Source organism: Oncorhynchus masou, unplaced genomic scaffold (genome assembly GCF_036934945.1).
Source record: "Oncorhynchus masou masou isolate Uvic2021 unplaced genomic scaffold, UVic_Omas_1.1 unplaced_scaffold_1736, whole genome shotgun sequence".
Classification (NCBI taxonomy): domain Eukaryota; kingdom Metazoa; phylum Chordata; class Actinopteri; order Salmoniformes; family Salmonidae; genus Oncorhynchus; species Oncorhynchus masou.
Genome location: NW_027007507.1, coordinates 31657 through 52435, shown reverse-complemented (window position 1 = coordinate 52435; position 20779 = coordinate 31657). Strand labels below are relative to the sequence as shown.

At 51.4% G+C, this 20779-nt stretch overlaps 1 pseudogene; it reads left to right on the top strand.

The window, feature by feature from the left end:
- Nucleotides 1–20779, top strand: part of LOC135532122 (SLIT-ROBO Rho GTPase-activating protein 2-like) — a 58576-nt pseudogene that overhangs the window by 8885 nt on the left and 28912 nt on the right.

Below are 20779 nucleotides of genomic sequence, written 5' to 3'. Positions count from 1 at the left end.
GTAATATGACCACTAACAGTACCATCAGGATACTAACACTAACAGTACCATCAGTAATACTGACACTAACAGAGTAGGAGAGTAATACTGACACTAACAGTACCATCAGGGAATACTAACACTAACAGTACCATCAGGGGTGGATAGGGGGACACTAACAGTACCATCAGTAATACTGACAGGGGGACAGTACCATCAGGTAATAGGAGACAGTGTAGAGGAGATGGGTGGAGAGGGGTGACAGGAGAGGGAGGATCAGGGTACTAAGACTAACAGGACCATCAGGGAGGAGGGTTGGACTGGAGAGGGGTGGAGAGGGAATACTAGCACTAACAGTACCATCAGGAATACTTGCAGTAGAGGGGTGGAGATCAGGAAGGGTTGGAGATGAGAAAGAGGGGAGTAATACTAGAAAAGAGGGGGAGAGTAATACTAGCAGGGGAAGAGTACCATGGGAGTAGGAGAGGTGGGGTGGAGTAACATCAGTGTAGAGGAGATGGGTGGAGAGGGGTGGAGAGGAGATAGGAGAGGGTTGGAGAGGAGGAGGAGAGGGGGAGAGGGTTGGATCAGAGAGGGGTGGAGTAGGGGAGGGACAGGGTTGGATCAGGAGAGGGGTGGAGAGGAATGGAGAGGGCTCAGTAGAGGGGGGTGGAGAGGGGAGGAGAGGACAGGGAGGAGAGGAGGGGAGGAGCAGGGTTGGAGAGGAGATGGGAGGAGAGGGGGGTTGGAGGAGAGAGGAGAGTGGAGGAGAGGGGAGGAGAGGAGTAGGAGATTGGAGGAGAGGAGAGGGTGGAGAGGAGTAGGGAGGAGAGGAGAGGAGTAGAGGGTTGGAGAGGAGGGAGGACTAGGAGGAGAGGGGAGGAGAGGAGGGTTGGAGAGGAGAGGAGAGAGGGTGGAGAGGGGAGGGAGAGGGGAGGAGAGGAGCAGAGGGGTACTAGAGGGAGGAGGAGGAGCAGGTTGGAGGGGGAGGGAGTAGGAGACTAGAGAGGGGTGGAGAGGGGGAGGGGAGGAGAGGAGAGGGTTAGAGAGGGGTGGAGAGGGGAGGAGGGAGGGAGAGGGCTTGAGAGGGGTGGAGAGGAGAGGAGAGGGAGGAGAGGGTTGGAGGGGGAGGAGAGTTGGAGTGGGGAGGAGAGGGAGAGGGGAGGGGTTGGAGAGGGGATGAGAGGGTTGGAGAGGGAGGAGAGGGTTGGAGAGGGGAGGAGAGGGTTGGAGTGGGGGAGGAGAGGAGAGGGTTGGAGGGGAGGAGAGGGTTGGAGAGGGAGGAGAGGGGTTGGAGGGGGAGGAGAGGAGAGGGAGGGAGAGGGGAGGAGAGGGTTGGAGAGGGGAGGAGAGGGTTGGAGAGGGGAGGAGAGGGTTGGAGAGGGGAGGAGAGAGGGTTGGAGAGGGTTGGAGAGGAGAGGGGAGGGAGAGGGTTGGAGAGGGGAGGAGAGGGGGAGGAGGGGAGGAGAGGGTTGGAGAGGGAGAGGAGAGGGGAGGAGAGGGTTGGAGAGGGGAGGAGGGGAGAGGAGAGGGGGTGGAGAGGGGGAGGGGGAGGGAGACTAGAGTAGAGGGTCGGAGAGGGTCGGAGAGGAGAGGGGTGGAGGAGGAGATGGGTGGTGAGGAGAGGGGTGGAGAGGAGGGGAGGAGAGGGTTGGAGAGGGAGAGGAGAGGGGAGGGTTGGAGAGGAGAGGGGGTGGAGAGGGGAGGAGAGGGTTGGAGAGGACAGGAGAGGGGTGGAGAGGAGAGGGAGAGGGCTAGAGAGGGGGTGGAGAGGGGAGGAGAGGAGAGTACCAGGGAGAGGGGGAGGAGTAGGGGAGGAGACAGAGGGAGATACTAGAGGGGAGCAGGGAGAGGGAGGGAGAGGGGGAGGGAGGAGGGGGGGAGGGAGGAGAGGGAGAGGAGATGGCTGGAGAGGTGAGGAGAGGGAGTAGAGACAAGAGGGGAGGAGAGGAGAGTAGAGGGGAGGAGAGGGTGGAGAGGGAGGAGAGTAGAGGGGAGGAGAGGGGTACCAGGGGAGGGAGGAGAGTAGAGGGTCGGGAGAGGGTCGGAGAGGAGAGGGGTGGAGAGGAGATGGGTGGTGAGGAGAGGGGTGGAGATGAGAGAAGAGGGGAGAAGAGGGGTAGAGAAAAGAGGGGAGGAGAGTAGAGTAGAGGGGAAGAGAGGGGTGGAGAGGGAGAGGGAGGAGGAGAGGAGAGGGGGAGGAGAGGAGAGGGAGGGATAGGGAGGAGTGGAGAGGGGGTTGAGAGGAGATGGCTGGAGAGGTGAGGAGAGGGGGTAGAGACAAGAGGGGAGGAGAGGAGAGTAGAGGGGAGGAGAGAGGGTGGAGACTAGAGTAGAGGGGAGGAGAGGGTGTAGAGGGGAGGGAGGAGAGGAGAGTAGAGGGTCGGAGAGGGTCGGAGAGGAGAGGGGTGGAGAGGAGAGGGGGAGGGAGAGGGGAGGAGAGGGGAGGAGAGGAGATGGCTGGAGAGGTGAGGAGAGGGGTAGAGACAAGAGGGGAGGAGAGGAGAGTAGAGGGGAGGAGAGGGGTGGAGAGGGGAGCAGGAGAGTAAGGGGGAGGAGAGAGGGAGGAGTGGAGAGGGGTTGATCAGGAGATGGCTGGAGAGGTGAGGAGAGGGGGTAGAGACAAGAGGGGAGGAGAGGAGAGTAGAGGGGGAGGAGAGGGGTGGAGAGGAGAGTAGAGGGGAGGAGAGGGGGTGGAGAGGGGAGGGGGACAGTAGAGGAGTAGAGGGTACTAGTGGGTCGGAGAGGAGAGGGGTGGAGAGGAGATGGGTGGTGATGAGAGAAGAGGGAGAAGAGGGGTAGAGAAAAGAGGGGAGGAGAGGAGAGTAGAGGGGGAAGAGAGGGGTGGAGAGGAGAGGGGTGGGGTGGAGAGGAGATGAGTGTAGTAGGAGATGGGGTGGAGAGGGGGTGGAGAGAGAGGGGAGGAGAGGGTTGGAGAGGAGAGGAGAGGGGGAGAGGGTTGGAGAGGAGAGGGGGTGGAGAGGGGAGGGAGAGGGTTGGAGAGGAGAGGGTTGGAGAGGAGAGGGGTGGAGAGGAGATTAGAGTAACATGGTAGTTAACCCACTGTTTCAGTCCCGAACAACTGCTTTTTTTTTTCAATGACGGGGAGGAGAACAGTGGGTTAACTGCTTGTTCAGGGGTAGAACAACAGATTTTTACCTTGTCAGCTCGGGGATTCGAGAGGAACCTTTCGTTTCCTAGTCCAACGCTCTAACCACTTGGCTACCTGCCTCCCCACCCCGCTGTTCTTCCCATAATATGGACTTTGTTCTTTCCCAAATAGGGCTAGGGTGAATACCACCCTACCTTGTCACAACGCAACTGATTGGCTCAAACACATTAAGAAGGAAAGAAATTCCACTTTTAACAAGGCCCACCTAGAGGAAATGCATTCCAGCTGACAAGCTGTTTGAGAAAATGGAAAGGGGTCATCATGAAAAATGGTGGCTACTTTTAAGAATATTGAGGGACACTTTTTTGTTCTTAAACACCTTGTCCAAACACACACACACACACACAGAGGGACACACACAGAGGGGACACACACACAGAGGACACACACACACAGAGGGGGTGGAGACACAGGGAGAGGAGAGGGCACACAGGGGGGGACAGGGGGAGGAGACACACACACAGGGGAGGAGAGGGAGAGGGGGGAGAGGGTTGGAGAGGGAGAGGAGAGGGTCCTCTCTTCTCTCCCCTCCTCTTCTCTCCCTCCCCTCCTCTTCTCTCCCCTCCTCTTCTCTCCCCTAGAGAGGGCTGAGAGGGGAGGGAGAGAGGGCCTGGGAGTGGGGAGGGAGAGGGAGAGGGGAGGAGGAGGGTCTCCCTCCTCTTCTCTCCCCTCCTGGACTCTCCCCTCCTCTTCTCTCCTCCTCTTCTCTCTTCCTCTTCTCTCCCCCTCCCTTTCTCTCCCCTCCTGGAGAGGGGGAGGAGAGGGTCTGGAGAGGGGAGGAGAGGGTTGGAGAGGGAGGGAGAGGGTTGAGAGGGGAGGAGAGGGTTGGAGAGGAGAGGGAGGGGAGGAGAGGGTTGGAGAGGGAGGAGAGGGTTGGAGAGGAGGGGAGAGGGAGGGAGAGGGTTGAGAGGGGAGGAGAGGGTTGGAGAGGGGGAGGAGAGGGTCTGGAGAGGGGAGGGAGAGGAGAGGGGAGGAGAGGGTTGGAGAGGGGGAGGAGAGGGTTGGAGAGGAGAGGGGAGGGAGGAGAGGAGTTGGAGAGGGAGGGAGAGGGGGAGGAGAGGGTTCTCCCCTCCTCTTCTCTCCCCTGGAGAGGGGAGGAGAGGGTCTGAGAGGGGAGGAGAGGGGAGGGAGAGGGTTGAGAGGAGAGGGTCTGGGAGGAGAGGGTTGAGAGGAGAGGGGTAGGGGAGGAGAGAGTTCGAGGAGAGGAGAGGGGTTGGAGGGGAGGGGAGGAGAGGGGAGAGGAGAGGATTGAGAGGGGAGGAGAGGAGAGGGAGAGGAGAGGGGTTGGAGAGGGAGGAGAGGAGAGGGTTGAGAGGGGGAGGGGAGGAGAGGAGAGGAGAGGAGAGAGGAGAGGGAGAGGGGTTGGAGAGGGGAGGGGAGGAGAGGAGAGGGAGAGGAGAGGGTTGGAGAGGGGAGGAGAGGGGGAGGAGAGGGAGAGGGGAGGAGAGGGTGGGAGAGGGGAGGGGAGGGAGAGGAGAGGAGAGGAGAGGGTTGGAGAGGGGAGGGAGAGGAGAGGGGAGGGAGGAGGGCGGAGAGGGGGAGGGGAGGAGAGGAGGGAGAGGGAGAGGAGGGAGAGGAGAGGGGAGGGAGAGGAGAGGGGAGGGGAGGGAGAGGGAGAGGAGAGGGGAGGAGAGGAGAGAGGAGAGGGAGGAGAGGAGAGGAGAGAGGAGAGGGGAGGGGAGAGGAGAGGAGAGGAGAGGGGAGGAGAGGAGAGGAGAGGGAGGGAGAGGAGAGGAGAGAGAGAGAGAGAGGGGGAGGGAGAGGGAGAGGAGAGGAGAGAGGAGAGGGTCTGGAGAGGGTGGACTTCCAGAGGAGAGGGAGGGAGGAGATGGGAGGAGAGGAGAGGAGAGGGAGAGGGTTCCTCTCTGGAGAGGGGGAGGAGAGGGTTGGAGAGGGGAGGAGAGGGTTGGAGAGGGGAGGAGAGGGTTGGAGAGGGGAGGAGGGGTTGGAGAGGGTTGGAGAGGGTTGAGAGGGTTGGAGAGGGAGGGGAGGGAGGGTTGAGAGGGAGGAGAGGGTTGGAGGGGGAGGAGAGGAGGGTTAGGAGGGAGGAGAGAGTTGGAGAGGAGAGGGAGTGGAGAGGAGAGGGGGGGGAGGAGAGGGTTGGAGAGGGGAGGAGAGGGTTGGAGAGGAGAGGAGAGGAATAGTCCTGCGGGGCTTTTAATAATACCAGTAATCAACACTGATATGACAGGAAGAACATTCTGATTAAACAGAGACACAGTCAATGGTTAGAAGGAAGATTGAGGCTCGCTGTCAACGCTGTGTGTGTTTGTGTGTGTGTGTGTGTGTGTGTGTGTGTGTGTGTGTGTGTGTGTGTGTGTGTGTGTGTGTGTCTCGTGCCGTCCGTCACCAAAGCATCTTGCCTCTGTCAGATCCTCTTCCTGTCTTAACCCATAATCCCCTGCTGTAATGTGTGACCATAGTACTCCTGCAACACGTTCTATTTTACAGCGAAGGCTTCGGCAGAAGCTAACTCCTTTGTGGGCAACTCTTTCGTCCACGCCAGTGTGCATGCGATTGGCTGGGGAACGACGGCTGGCTGGTGGTATATTGTATATATAACCTACAGAAATTGGTTCAGTTATGGTTTATAAATAATTTGTTCGTATGGGCAGAATATTGAAGCCTATATTTGTATGTAAATTAGTTTATATGGTTAAAGGCCGACGTTTGTTCACTTAAATAAAAAATTGTAACGTTTCCTATATCTAGTTTCTGCAATGAATTTTTCTGTTAAATAAGTTGCTGATGGTACTGTTAGTGCTACTAGCAGTAACAGTACCATCAGTAATACTAGCACTAACAGTACCATCAGTAATACTAGCACTAACAGTACCATCAGTAATACTAGCACTAACAGTACCATCAGTAATACTAGCACTAACAGTACCATCAGTAATACTAGCACTAACAGTACCATCAGTAATACTGACACTAACAGTACCATCAGTAATACTAGCACTAACAGTACCATCAGTAATACTAGCACTAACAGTACCATCAGTAATACTAGCACTAACAGTACCATCAGTAATACTAGTAGTAACAGTACCATCAGTAATACTAGCACTAACAGTACCATCAGTAATACTAGCACTAACAGTACCATCAGTAATACTAGCACTAACAGTACCATCAGTAATACTAGTAGTAACAGTACCATCAGTAATACTAGCACTAATGGTACCATCAGTAATACTGACACTAACAGTAACATCAGTAATACTGACACTAACAGTACCATCAGTAATACTGACACTAACAGTACCATCAGTAATACTGACACTAACAGTACCATCAGTAATACTAGCACTAACAGTACCATCAGTAATACTTACACTAACAGTACCATCAGTAATACTAGCACTAACAGTACCATCAGTAATACTAACACTAACAGTACCATCAGTAATACTAGGACAAACAGTACCATCAGTAATACTGACACTAACAGTACCATCAGTAATACTAGCACTAACAGTACCATCAGTAATACTAGCACTAACAGTACCATCAGTAATACTGACACTAACAGTACCATCAGTAATACTGACACTAACAGTACCATCAGTAATACTAACACTAACAGTACCATCAGTAATACTGACACTAACAGTACCATCAGTAATACTAGTAGTAACAGTAACATCAGTAATACTAGCAGTAGCAGTACTAGGAGTAATACTAGTGGTAACAGTGCTAGGAGTAATAGTAGTAGTGACAGTACTAGAAGTAATACTATCAGTAACCTTACTATCAGTAATACTAGTACTAACAGTACCATCAGTAATACTAGCACTAACAGTACCATCAGTAATACTAGCACTAACAGTACCATCAGTAATACTAGCACTAACAGTACCATCAGTAATACTAGCACTAACAGTACCATCAGTAATACTAGCACTAATGGTACCATCAGTAATACTAGTACTAACAGTACCATCAGTAATACTAGCACTAATGGTACCATCAGTAATACTAGTAGTAACAATACCATCAGTAATACTAGTAGTAACAGTACCATCAGTAATACTAGCAGAAACAGTACTGGGGGTTATACTAGCAGAAACAGTACTGGGGGTTATACTAGCAGTCACATAAGTAATACTGTCAGTAATCTTACTATCAGTAATACTAGTTGTAACAGTACTAGGAGTAATACTAGTTGTAACAGTACTAGGAGTAATACTAGTTGTAACAGTACTAGGAGTAATACTAGTTGTAACAGTACTGTAAGTAATGCTATCAGTAACCTTACTCTCAGTAATTCCAGTACTCGGAGTAATTCTAGTGGTAACAGTGCCATAAGTAATAGTATTAGGAGTAACATGGTAGTTAACCCACTGTTTCAGTCCCGAACAACTGCTTTTTTTCAATGACGGCCTCAGAACAGTGGGTTAACTGCTTGTTCAGGGGTAGAACAACAGATTTTTACCTTGTCAGCTCGGGGATTCGATCTTGCAACCTTTCGTTTCCTAGTCCAACGCTCTAACCACTTGGCTACCTGCCTCCCCACCCCGCTGTTCTTCCCATAATATGGACTTTGTCTTTTCCCAAATAGGGCTATCTTCTGAATACCACCCCTACCTTGTCACAACGCAACTGATTGGCTCAAACACATTAAGAAGGAAAGAAATTCCACTTTTAACAAGGCCCACCTGTTAATTGAAATGCATTCCAGCTGACTACCTCATGAAGCTGTTTGAGAAAATGTGCAAAGCTGTCATCAAGGAAAATGGTGGCTACTTTTAAGAATATTGTTTCACACTTTTTTGTTCTTAAACACCTTGTCCAAACTTTTGACTGGTACTGTACACACACACACACACACACACACACACACACACACACACACACACACACACACACACACACACACACACACACACACACACACACACACACACACACACACACACACACACACACACACACACACACACACAGACGAGAGAAACACGTGGGCTAATGCCAATTGCCTTTTGGAAGGCCTCATTTTGTAAATAAAAATTTGTTCTTAATTGACTTGCCTTGTTAAATAAATAATAATATGAATAAAAGTTGAGTTGACTGTGTGGACATGGAGACATCTGAAGACATCTGCTGTTTGTCCTCAGTGAAAAGAAGCTTGTTTGACTGACTGGAATAGAGTGACACAGCTACACAACTATTCTCCTATCTTCTCCCCCTTCCTCTTCTCCTATATTCTCTCCCTCTTCTCTCCCTCTTCTCTCCTCTCCCCCCCCTCCTCTCCTCTTCTCCTATATTCTCCCTCCTATTCTCTCCTCTCCTCTTCTCCCCTCCTCTTCTCTCTCCCCCTCCTCCTCCTCTACCTCTCCCTCCTCTATTCTCTCCTCGCCTCTTCTATTCTCCCCTCTTCTCTCTCCTCTTCTCTCCCCCTCTTCTCTCCTCCCCCTCCTCTCCCCTCTCCTTCTCCTCTCCTCTTCTCTCCTCTTCTCTCCCCTCCTATTCTCTCCTCTCCTCTTCTCTCCCCTCCTTCTCTCCCCTCCTATTCTCTCCCTCCTCTTCTCTCCCCTCCTCTTCTCCTCTCCCCCTCCCTTCTCTCCCCTCCTATTCTCTCCCCTCCTCTTCTCTCCTCCTATTCTCTCCTCTCCTCTTTTCACCCCTCCTCTTCTCTCTCCTCTTCTCTCCCCTCCTATTCTCTCCCCTCCTCTACTCTCCCCTCCTCTCCTCTTCTCTCCTCTTCTCCCCCCTCCTATTCTCTCCCTCTCCTCTTTCTCTCCTCTTCTCTCCCCTCCTATTCTCTCCTCTCCTCTTTTCACCCCTCCTCTTCTCTCCCCTCCTCTTCTCTCCCCTCCTCTTCTCTCCCCTCCTCTACTCTCCCCTCCTCTTCTCTCCCCTCCTCTTCTCTCCTCTCCTCTTCTCTCCCCCTCCTCTACTCTCCCTCCTATTCTCTCCCCTCCTATTCTCTCCCCCTCTTCTCTCCTCTCCTCCTCTCCCCTCCTCTCCTTTTCTCTCCTCTTCTCTCCCCTCCTCTTCTCTCCCCTCCTATTCTCTCCCCCTCCTCTTTCACCCCCCTCCTCTTCTCTCCTCTCCTCTTCTCTCCCTCCTATTCTCTCCCCTCCCCTCTCCCCTCCTCTTCTCTCCTCTCCTCCCTCTCCCCTCCTCTCCTTTTCTCTCCTCTTCTCTCCCCTCCTATTCTCTCCCCTCCTCTTCTCTCCCCTCCTCTACTCTCCCCTCCTCTTCTCTCCCCTCCTCTACTCCCCCTCCTCTTCTCCCCTCCTATTCTCTCCTCCCTCTTCTCTCCCTCCCTCTACTCTCCCCTCCTATTCTCTCCCCCTCCTATTCTCTCCCCCTCTTCTCTCTCCTCTCCTCCTCTCCCCCTCCTCTCCTTTCTCTCCTCTTCTCTCCCCTCCTATTCTCTCCTCTCTCCTCTCCTTCACCCCTCCTCTACTCTCCCTCCTATTCTCTCCCTCCTCTTCTCTCCTCTCCTCTTCTCTCCCCTCCTCTTCTCTCCCCTCCTCTTCTCTCCTCCTATTCTCTCCTCCTCCCTTTTCACCCCTCCCTCTACTCTCCCCTCCTTTCTCTCCCCTCCTATTCTCTCTCCCTCTCCTCTTCTCTCCCCTCCTCTACTCTCCCTCCTATTCTCTCCCCCTCCTCTTCTCTCCTCTCCTCTTCTCTCCCCTCCTCTTCTCTCCCTCCTCTTCTCTCCCTCCTCTTCTCTCCCCCTCCTCTTTCTCTCTCCCCTCTCTCTCCCCCTCCTCTTCTCTCCTCCTCCCTCCTCTCCTCTCCTCTCCTCTCCTTCTCTCCCCTCCTCTTCTCTCCCCTCCTCTTCTCTCCCCCTCCTATTCTCTCCTCTCCTCTTTCACCCCTCCTCTACTCTCCCCTCCTCTTCTCTCCCTCCTATTCTCTCCTCTCCTATTCTCTCCCCTCCTCTACTCTCCCCTCCTATTCTCTCCCCTCCTCTTCTCCCCCCTCCTCTCTCCCCTCCTATTCTCTCCTCCCTCTTTCACCCCCCTCCTCTACTCTCCTCTCCCTCCCTCTTCTCTCCCTCCTCTTCTCTCTCCCCTCCTCTTCTCTCCCCTCCTCTTCTCTCCCCTCCTATTCTCTCCCTCTCCTCTTTTCACCCCTCCTCTACTCTCCCCTCCCTCTACTCTCCCCTCCTCTTCTCTCCTCTCCCCTCTTCCTCTCCCCTCCTCTACTCTCCCCTCCCTCTACTCTCCCCTCCTCTTCTCTCTCCTCTCCTCTTCTCTCCCCTCCTCTACTCTCCCCTCCTATTCTCTCCTCGCCTCTTCTCTCCTCTCCGCTTCTCTCCCCTCCTCCTCTCCCTCCTCTTCTCTCCCTCCTCTTCTCTCCTCTCCTCTTTTCACCCCTCCCCTCTACTCTCCCCTCCTCCTCTCCCCTCCTCTTCTCCTCTCCCTCTTCTCTCCCTCCTTTCTCTCCCCTCCTCTTCTCTCCCCCTCCTATTCTCTCCTCTCCTCTTTTCACCCCTCCTCTACTCTCCCTCCTCTACTCTCCCCTCCCTCTCTCTCCTCTCCTCTTCTCTCTCCTCCTACTCTCCTCCTCCTCTACTCTCCCCTCCTCTTCTCTCCCCTCCTCTTCTCTCCCCTCCTCTTCTCTCCCCTCCTCTTCTCTCCTCTTCTCTCCCCTCCTCTTCTCTCCTCTCCCTTCTCTCCCCTCCTCTTCTCTCTCCTCTTCTCTCCCCTCCTCTTCTCTCCCCTCCTCTTCTCCCCTCCTCTTCTCTCCTCTCCTCTTCTCTCCTCTCCTCTTCTCTCCTCGCCTCTTTTCTTCTCTTCTCTTCTGCTTTTCTCCTTTCTTTCTCTTTGACGTTTTTCCTTTTTCCTTTCGCTTCCTCTTTTTTTGCTCTTTTCATCAAGTCAAGTTCCAGTTCGTCAGGCTGATATTTTCATCAAGTCAAGTTCCAGTTCGTCAGGCTGATATTTTCATCAAGTCAAGTTCCAGTTCGTCAGGCTGATATTTTCATCAAGCCAAGTTCCAGTTCGTCAGGCTGATATTTTCATCAAGCCAAGTTCCAGTTCGTCAGGCTGATATTTTCATCAAGCCAAGTTCCAGTTCGTCAGGCTGATATTTTCATCAAGCCAAGTTCCAGTTTGTCAGGCTGATATTTTCATCTAACCAAGTTCCAGTTCGTCAGGCTGATATTTTCATCAAGCCAAGCTCCAGTTCGTCAGGCTGATATTTTCATTTAGCCAAGCTCCAGTTCGTCAGGCTGATATTTTCATCAAGCCAAGTTCCAGTTCGTCAGGCTGATATTTTCATCAAGCCAAGTTCCAGTTTGTCAGGCTCTCCCTGAAATAGATCATCTGCTGGACATGCAGGGTGACTTTTCCTGTGGAAACACACACACACTTATGATTGCCACGATGTGTGTGTGAATAATATCCTGTCTGCATGTGTGTGTGGACTTCCAACCACATCCCATGAGAGATGATGCCTCCTGCAGACAGCCCCCCTTCCCTCTCTGATCCATGCTTGGGGGGATTTCCTCCTCCTGGGGGGTGGAGGGGAGGGTGGAGTAGGAGGGTGAAGGTGGTGGGTGGAGGGGAGGGGAGGGGTGGAGGAGGAGGTGGGTGGAGGGTAGAGGAGGTGGGCGGAGGAGGTAGGCAGGAGTGTAGAGGAGGTGGGTGGAGGGGAGGGTGGAGGGAGAGAGAAGAGAATACTACTGTATCTTCAGCATCACATACTGTACCACCTTACCAACCTCTCTGTCCCTCCCTTTTCATATCTCCCTCTCTCACTCTCTCTCCCTCTCTCTCTCTCTCTCTCTCTCTCTCCTCTCTCTCTCTCTTTCTCTCTCTCCCTCTTTCTCTCTCTCTCACTCTCTACCCCTCTTTCTCTCTCTCTCCCTCTCTCTCTCCCTCTTTCTCTCACTCTCTCTCGCTCTCTACCCCTCTTTCTCTCTCTCTCTCTCTCTCTCTCTCTCTTTCTCTCTCTCTCCCTCTTTCTCTCTCTCTCCCCCTTTCAATTCAATTCTATTTGCTTTGTTGGCATGACGTAACAATGTACATATTGCCAACGCTTACTTGGAATATTTACAATATGAAAATAATAAGAATCTAAATTGTCAACGGGACAACAGTAACAACAATAATCAAGGGTCAAAATAACCATACATTCAAAAGTAACAATAAGTGTACAGTAGAGGACATGTGCAGGTTGATTGGTCAGACACTGTCCCTCAACTTATAGCAGGCAGCAATGTAGTGCGCTGCCAACCCACAGCTCTCTGCGTCCTCCCCCAACAGGACGGGTAGCCTACTCACCAGAGAGGTGTTTGAAACCTTGAAGAAGGGATTCAAATTTGGGGAAATGACACTAATTGTTTTACATTTTTGACATTTTGTCAGGAAATACAGCACTGTCTCAGGTTCTGCTGTGGTGCAGTGGCTGCACAACCTTTCCTCTATAGGGAGCCAGGTTTTCCTGTGTCTACCCTTCTCAATGGCAAGGCTGTGCTCACTGAGCCTGTACTTTGTCAAGGTTTTTCTTAGGTTTTGATCAGTAACCATGGTCAAACAGTTAGCCACAGTGTACTGATTTAGGGCCAGGTAGCACTGCATTTTGCTTTGTGTTTGTGTTTCCCTGTCAGGTATGCGTAAATGGCTGTAAGGGAGTCAGGTGCAGGAGAGCAGATATTGGGTAGCCAATGGAGCCTTTTATTTAGGCGAACCAAAAGCACACGGCAAAGTGAACACGAAATAACAGTACGGGTTATCATAACCCAGCTCAACAGACTCACGTGGAAATAACATGAAACAGAATAAACAATACCACACAAAGACATGGGGGAAACAGAGGGTTAACTACACAACACATAATGAGGGAAATGTGAACCAGGTGTGTGGGAAAACAAGACAAAACAAATGGAAAATGAAAAATGGATTCGGCAGTGGCAGGAGACCGGCGACGTCGACCGCCGAGCACTGCCCGAACAAGGAGAGGCATCGACTTCGGTAGAAGTCGTGACATTCCCAATAAGCAATGTAGTTTTGTTTTGACTGTGTTGTAATTAGTTTTATTCTGATTGATTGGATGTTCTGATCTTGAGGCTTCAGTGTGTTAGTAGAACAGGTTTATGAACTCAGCCCCAGGACCAGCTGGATGAGGGGACTCTTTTCTTTGCTCAGCTCTTGGTATTGCAGGGCTTGGTAATGATATGAGAGGGGGTCACTGTATTTTAGATGTTTCCAAAACTGATTGCTCTTTTTTGAGTTTTTATTATTAGTGGATATTAGCCTAATTCTGCCCTGCATGCATTGTTTGTAGTTTTCCTCTGGACATGTAGGAGAATCTTACATACCTCTTACATACATGCAGGGTTTCAATGGGGTGTGTCCCCCATTTGGTGAAGTCTTGTTTTGCAAGTGGACCCCACACCTCACTGCCATAAAGTGCACTTGATTCAATGACACATTCAATTATTTTCTCCCCCCATCCCTCTCTCTCTTTCTCCATTTGATTAATTGTCCAGCAGTCTTATGGCTTGGGCGTAGAAGCTGCTAAGGAGCCTTTGGACCTAGACTTGGCGCTCCAGTACTGCTTGCCGTGCGGTAGCAGAGAGAACAGTTTATGACTTGGGTGACTGGAGACTTCGACACTTTTTTGGGGCCTTTATCTGACACCTCCTAGTATAGAGGTCCTGGATGTCAGGAAGCTTGGCCCCACTGATGTACTGGGCCGTACGTACGCACTACCCTCTGTAGTGTCTTACAGTTTGATGCAACCGGTCAGGATGCTCTCGATGGTGCAGCTGTAGAACCTTTTGAGTATCTGGGGACCCATGCCAAATCTTTTCAGTCTCTTGAGGGGGAAAAGGTGTTGTCGTGCCCTCTTCACGACTGTCTTGGTATGTTTGAACCATGATAGTTTGTTGGTGATGTGGACACCAAGGAAGTTGAAACTCTCGACCCGCTTCACTACAGCCCCGTTGATGTTAATGGGGACCTGTTCGGACCGCCTTTTCCTGTAGTCCACAATCAGCTCCTATATACAGTGTTGTAACGATGTGCAAATAGTTAAAGTACAAAAGGGAAAAGAAATAAACATAAAACATCTTTCTCTCTCTCTCTCTCTCTCTCTCTCTCTCTCTCTCTCTCTCTCTCTCTCTCTCCCCTCTCTCATTCACCCTCACTCTCTCTCATTCACTCCCCCCTCTCTCTCATTCACCCCCCTTCTCTCTCATTCACTCCCCCTCTCTCTCATTCATTCCCCCTCTCTCATTCACTCCCCACCTCTCTCTCATTCACTCCCCACCTCTCTCATTCATTCCCCCTCTCTCACATTCACTCCCCACCTCTCTCTCATTCACTCCCCACCTCTCTCTCATTCACTCCCCCTCTCTCTCATTCACTCCCCACCTCTCTCATTCACTCCCCCTCTCTCTCATTCACTCCCCACCTCTCTCTCATTCACTCCCCCTCTCTCTCATTCACTCCCCCTCTCTCTCATTCACTCCCCCCTCTCTCTCATTCACCCCCTCTCTCATTCACTCCCCCTCTCTCTCATTCACTCCCCCTCTCTTTCATTCACTTCCCCCTCTCTCTCATTCACCCCCACTCTCTTTCACTCTCCCCTCTCTCTCATTCACTCCCCCTCTCTCTCTAATTCACTCCTCCTCTCTCATTCACTTCCCCCTCTCTCTCATTCACCCCCACTCTCTTTCACTCCCCTCTCTCTCATTCACCCCCTCTCTCTCTCTTTCACTCCCCACCTCTCTCTCATTCACTCCCCCTCTCTCTCATTCACTCCCCGCTCTCTCCCTTCAATCCCTCCCTCTCTCTCATTCACTCCCCCCTCTCTCTCATTCACCCCACCTCTCTCTTTCACCCCCCCTCTCTCTCATTCACTCCCCCTCTCTCTTTCACCTCCCCTATCTCTTTTACACTCCCCCTCTCTCTCTTTCACTCCCCCCTCTCTCTCTACATCTGGGTCTCTAACAGCTCCACTGCATCTGCTGCAGCTCAGCTCTGGTGCCATGCTGGAATCTGACATATTTTCAGTTTTTGTGTGTGTGGTGACTCCGTGGAGACAGCTGCCCTGTGTGTTTCTGTGTATCTGTGGCACAGAGGCAACAACACTAAATGAGCTGAATGTGGAGGAGAACTGGACCTCAGCTTGCTTCAGTCCCCTTCTCTCCTGCCCCCTCCATGTCTCTAATGCTGCAGGAATGTATGACCCACTGGAGGAAGATTTTAACTAGAGGAAACATCCAGGCAGTCCAGCCAAGTACAACACATGGGTGTGTGTGGGTGAACATGTGATGTGTTAGGGTCAGAGGTGATGATGGTTCCGTCAGGGTAGAGGATGAAGGATGTCACATGGTACATCAATAGAGGAAACACACAAGGTTGTGTAACCAGGTAGGAAGACAGACAGGCAGACAGGCAGGCAGGCAGGCAGACAGACAGACAGACAGGCAGACAGACAGACAGACAGACAGACAGACAGACAGGCAGACAGACAGACAGACAGGCAGGCAGGCAGGCAGACAGACAGACAGACAGGCAGGCAGGCAGGCAGACAGACAGACAGACAGACAGACAGACAGACAGACAGACAGACAGACAGACAGACAGACAGACAGGCAGGCAGGCAGGCAGGCAGACAGACAACTTTACCGTGAACTGCTTACTTACAAGCCCTTAACCAACAATGCAGTTTTAGGAAAATAGAGTTAAGGAAATATTTACAGATCGTTTTAGAGCATATTACTATATACCTGTGAATTAATTCATGAAATGGATAATGGATTAAACTGTTTACCCATTTAATAACCAGACCTTCATACAAACTTGCTGTGCTGAATTCTTGACGCACAATCAAACATGTTGCTATATGCTTCCAGCACGGCCACAAGCGAGTCACTCTTGGCATTTACCGCTATCGAGTGTACACGAGCTGTCAGTCATATTTCATTAAAGTGTCTCTCTCTCCCTCTTCATCTCTCTGGCTCGCTCTTGTTTCAAAATTTTACTGTTTGTTCCTTACTTCTAACTTTAGTTGTTTTGTTGAGAGGAGTGACTTTTGATGCATTATGCCCTGCTTAACAGGTGCTGAACACTGAGTACTGATGTAATATAGTGTTTGTGGTGCACTAAATTCTTCTGTCTGTCTGTCTGTCTGTCTGTCTGTCTGTCTGTCTCTCTCTCTCTCTCTCTCTCTCTCTCTCTCTCTCTCTCTCTCTCTCTCTCCCCTCTCTCTCTCTCTGTCTCTCTGTCTCCTCCCTGTGTAGGAAGGAGCAGAGTGTACTGTCACCAGTTAACTGTTGGAACCTGTTGTTGAGTCAGGTGAAGAGGGAGAGCCGAGACCACGCTACCCTGTCTGACCTCTACCTCAATAACATCATACCGCGCTTCGCCCAGGTTAGCGAGGACTCCGGACGACTCTTCAAAAAGGTATCACACACGGGAGCACACGTGCACATGCATGTCAAACACAAATGCATACCACAACACACACCACAGCCACACATAACATAACACACCTGTGGTCTAGCGTGGCGTAACGGTCTAGGCCGCTGCCTCATGGGTTCGACCCACTGCTATGTCAGCACACTCTCTATCTCTGTCTCTCTCTGTCCCAAAAACAAACACCTCTGACAATTTACCCACCGTTATCTCCCTCCCTGGGAGATTCTCAATTGGTTTAGTTAACTCCCCTGTCCTCGCGTCCTTTTGCGCGGCAGGTAGCTTAGCCGTTAGGGTGTTGGGTCAGTAACTAAACAGTCGCTAGTTTGAATTCCCCGAGCCGGCAAGGTGAAAACTCTGCCGATATGCCCGTGACCAAGGCACTGAACCCCAATTGCTCCAGGGTCGCTGTTGATAATGGCAGACCCTGGCTGTGACACCACTCTCCAAGGATGTCTCAGGGGGAGTAGGGATATGCAAAAACATTTCCAATTCACACCTACAGTACATATTAATACACACATGTACATTTGTGACGTAGGACAAGTATAAGCACCCAACAAATTAATATTTTTATTTTGAAAAAGGTCAAAGGTAATCGGGGAGAGGAAATGTGGAGACAAATGCGCTTGTAATGAAATGAGACTCTCCAGGCATATGACGAATCCACAAATCTATGTTTAAATTGGTCAAAATGTATTTTGTTAGTTGTGGCACACATTTAAATGACAAGTATCATAACGTTTAAACGCGTGAATGCTTTTCTTCTCCGACAAAACAACAGCTGATTCAAAGAGGGGTGTGGCAGAAACTCTTCCGTGAAGGACTCAGGGAGGATACTAAGGTGGAGGGAAGAACACTCTTCCATTCTCCTACTATTGATTTACACTCTCAACCACTCCACCACTTATTGGCTTCGGGGTCACAGAGGAGAAAGGACAGAGGAGTCTAGGAGAGGACGGTATTTTTCCCAATTGAGAATCTCTCTCTCGCCCTCCCTGCCTCTCTGCCTCCCCCTCCCCATTAGCCCTGTATTTGGGATGTTGATATGACAGTTGAGGTCTCAAGGCCACTCTTAACCAAACATCCCTCCAAACTCTTCCCACCTTTCACCTCTCTGCCGGTGTGTGTGAGGAAGTGTTTCTGAATGTCTCAGTACAGATAAACATATGGGATTACTCATCTCCAACATTTCTTCTGTAAGAGAGACAGCTAGTTCGGTCCCAAATAGCACCATGCCCCTATGTAGTGCACTACTTCAGACCAGGGCCTATCAAAAGTAGCACACTACATAGGGAATAGGGTGCCATTCGGTAACTCCCGAGAGAAAGCGATGACTCAAGTAGGGATTCAATATTTCAGGAACTTTCCCCAAATTCCCAGGTTTTCCAGAAATCCTGGCTGGAGAATTATTCACCTGCTGATTCCAGGGATCTTCCAACCGGGTTCTCCGGAAAATCTTGGTAATTTGGGAAAGATATGGTTGTATGATCTCTGTCACGGTCCGGGGTGTCTGTTCAGCATCTCTGTCACAGTCAGTGGGTTCAGCTCAGCATCTCTGTCACGGTCCGGGGTGTCGGTTCAGCATCTCTGTCACGGTCCGGGGTGTCGGTTCAGCATCTCTGTCACGTCAGGGGGTCGGTTCAGCATCTCTGTCACGGTCCGGGGTGTCTGTTCAGCATCTCTGTCACGGTCCGGGGTGTCGGTTCAGCATCTCTGTCACGTCAGGGGTGTTGGTTCAGCATCTCTGTCACGGTCCGGGGTGTTGGTTCAGCATCTCTGTCACGGTCCGGGGTGTCGGTTCAGCATCTCTGTCACGTCAGGGGGTCGGTTCAGCATCTCTGTCACGGTCCGGGGTGTCTGTTCAGCATCTCTGTCACGGTCCGGGGTGTCGGTTCAGCATCTCTGTCACGTCAGGGGTGTTGGTTCAGCATCTCTGTCACGGTCCGGGGTGTTGGTTCAGCATCTCTGTCACGGTCCGGGGTGTTGGTTCAGCATCTCTGTCACGGTCCGGGGTGTCTGTTCAGCATCTCTGTCACAGTCAGGGGTGTTGGTTCAGCATCTCTGTCACGTCAGGGGTGTCTGTTCAGCATCTCTGTCACAGTCAGGGGTGTTGGTTCAGCATCTCTGTCACGGTCAGGGGTGTTGGTTCAGCATCTCTGTCACGGTCCGGGGTGTTGGTTCAGCATCTCTGTCACGGTCAGGGGTGTAGGTTCAGCATCTCTGTCACGGTCAGGGGTGTCTGTTCAGCATCTCTGTCATGGTCAGGGGTGTCTGTTCAGCATCTCTGTCACAGTCAGGGGTGTTGGTTCAGCATCTCTGTCACGGTCAGGGGTGTTGGTTCAGCATCTCTGTCATGGTCAGGGCTGTCTGTTCAGCATCTCTGTCATGGTCAGGGGTGTCTGTTCAGCATCTCTGTCATGGTCAGGGGTGTCTGTTCAGCATCTCTGTCATGGTCAGGGGTGTCTGTTCAGCATCTCTGTCACGGTCCGGGGTGTCTGTTCAGCATCTCTGTCACGGTCCGGGGTGTCGGTTCAGCATCTCTGTCACGTCAGGGGTGTTGGTTCAGCATCTCTGTCACGGTCCGGGGTGTTGGTTCAGCATCTCTGTCACGGTCCGGGGTGTTGGTTCAGCATCTCTGTCACGGTCCGGGGTGTCTGTTCAGCATCTCTGTCACAGTCAGGGGTGTTGGTTCAGCATCTCTGTCACGGTCCGGGGTGTTGGTTCAGCATCTCTGTCACGGTCCGGGGTGTCTGTTCAGCATCTCTGTCACAGTCAGGGGTGTTGGTTCAGCATCTCTGTCACGGTCAGGGGTGTTGGTTCAGCATCTCTGTCACGGTCCGGGGTGTTGGTTCAGCATCTCTGTCATGGTCAGGGCTGTCTGTTCAGCATCTCTGTCATGGTCAGGGCTGTCTGTTCAGCATCTCTGTCATGGTCAGGGGTGTCTGTTCAGCATCTCTGTCACGGTCAGGGGTGTCGGTTCAGCATCTCTGGGTCTGACTGAGAGGACAGGAGTGAGTCAATCTGGACCGTTATCAATCTGATGATAGCTTCTGTTTGAACTCCACACACACACAGAATGGTGTGTTCATCAGCAAAACTACAATGGCTAATTAACTAGATAATTAGTTAAATTAAAACATTTCCAGTCAGTGCCATGAGCCAGAGGCTACAAGTGTAAAAGCACTCATACACACACTCATACTTGCACACACACGAGCCGCACACACACACGAGCACAAACACACACACAGTCACATGCACACACACAGTGGGGCTGTGGTAAGTAGTGCAGAATGATGTGATGTGCTGCTCAGTGTGTGTGATGTTGTCAGAGGAGGCTGCACATCTGTGTTCCATTCAGAGAGAGAGAATATTTTGTGCACTAATGAGCGAGAATGTTCCTAGCGGTCCAAATGGACCTGAGATGAGGTGTGAAACAGCTGTACACAGACTGACAGGAAACTTCTATTATATATTCCTCTGTCCATAGCTCTTTTCACGTTAGGCTTAGGTTTATTTCAACATCTTGGTACATATGATGGGGTGCAAAGAACTGAACTAAATAGTGTGTGATAATGCAATTGATTTGACATACAGGTGAGTGAACAGTTTGACATGCAGGTGAGTGAACAGGTGATCAGAATTCAGGTGATTGGGATCTGGAGAGTGAGCTGCGTTCAGGGGATCTACGTGTTTGAGAGTGTGAGCTGGAAAGTGAGCTGGAAGGTGAGCAGCGTTCAGGGATCTACGTGTTTGAGAGTGTGAGCTGGAAAGTGAGCTGGAAGGTGAGCAGCGTTCAGGGGATCTACGTGTTTGAGAGTGTGAGCTGGAAAGTGAGCTGGAAAGTGAGCAGCGTTCAGGGGATCTACGTGTTTGAGAGTGTGAGCTGGAAAGTGAGCTGGAAGGTGAGCAGCGTTCAGGGGATCTACGTGTTTGAGAGTGTGAACTGGAAAGTGAGCAGCGTTCAGGGGATCTACGTGTTTGAGAGTGTGAGCTGGAAAGTGAGCTGGAAAGTGAGCAGCATTCAGGGATCTACGTGTTTGAGAGTGTGAGCTGGAAAGTGAGCTGGAAGGTGAGCAGCGTTCAGGGGATCTACGTGTTTGACAGTGTGAGCTGGAAAGTGAGCTGGAAAGTGAGCAGCGTTCAGGGGATCTACGTGTTTGAGAGTGTGAGCTGGAAAGTGAGCTGGAAAGTGAGCAGCGTTCAGGGGATCTACGTGTTTGAGAGTGCGAGC